The sequence below is a fragment of the Chinchilla lanigera genome, unplaced genomic scaffold (genome assembly GCF_000276665.1).
Source record: "Chinchilla lanigera isolate Chin_1 unplaced genomic scaffold, ChiLan1.0 scaffold00053, whole genome shotgun sequence".
Taxonomy (NCBI): Eukaryota; Metazoa; Chordata; class Mammalia; order Rodentia; family Chinchillidae; genus Chinchilla; species Chinchilla lanigera.
The window spans coordinates 2,781,194-2,782,326 of record NW_004955454.1 but is presented as its reverse complement, the minus strand read 5'-3'; positions in this window follow the sequence as shown (position 1 = coordinate 2,782,326).

The window sequence follows — 1,133 nt, the reverse complement described above, 5'->3', positions numbered from 1 at the left end:
TGCATGAGGCTTTGCGGGGGACATTTAGGCACAGACCATAACACCTAGTGAGTGACACACCAGTTATCCCAAAAATTACCTCCACAGTCTCCTTCAGTGGGGCCCTTCTCTATCTTGTCCATGCTCCACACTGAAAGTCACTGACTAGCTAGCTGTAGAATGTGCCTACTCAGTTGGTATGTGTGCAGTAGCATGTTGGTTGGGTTCAGTCTACATATCTTGGCCAGTGCGTAGAACAGGTACTGCGTTCTTTACATTTATTCCATCCGAAACACATGATGCCTGTTCATGCCAGTTGTGGCATTTTTAAAATCAATTAAGGTAGGATGGGCTGTGATTTAGTCTATTTTATGTTGCTGTAATGACCTGAGATAGGCTACTTATGAAGAAAGAGATTTATTTAGCCAACAGTTTTGGAGGCTGAAAGTCCAAACAGCATAGCACTGGCTCTGGCAAGGATTCCATGACAGATGGGCAAGGAAGGAAGGGTTACATCTCCAAACAGGAAGACAGAGACTGAGATCCTTCAAGCATACCTGAGGGCAGGCCCCAAATACCCTTAGCACTGCCCATGAGGTTCTACCTGGCAAGAGGCCTGCTACCTTGTACATCACACTCGGGACCCAGCCCCCAACACATGGGCCCTTGGGAGATAAACCACATCCAAACCGTAGTGCCAATCTTCTTCCCTGTCAAATGGTACTTTTTTCTTTTTTTTTTGTTTGTCTTTTTGAGACAGGGTCTCACTATGCAGTTCAGGCTGGCCTTGAGCTCACTTTGTAGCCCAGGCTGGTCTCAAACTCGAAACGATCCTCCTGCCTCAGCCTCCCAAGTTCTGGGATTACAGGCCCCACCACCACACCTGGCTATCCATTTATTTCTTTTATTTTCCCATTTATTTCTTGACACATACATTATTTATTATATTTTACTTTTACATAAATTATAAAATTTATTAATAGATTAATATTATTTTTATTTTACTCTAAGTCTAGGACAAAGGCCTTAGGCCAGGGATGCTGAGGATGCCACTCAGAGAACAGCCCCAGGAGTCAGTGCCTCATAAATTCCAAGAGCTGGGATTTGGAGCTGGGCTGGCTCATGCCTGTAATCCCAGCACTCAGGAGGCTAAG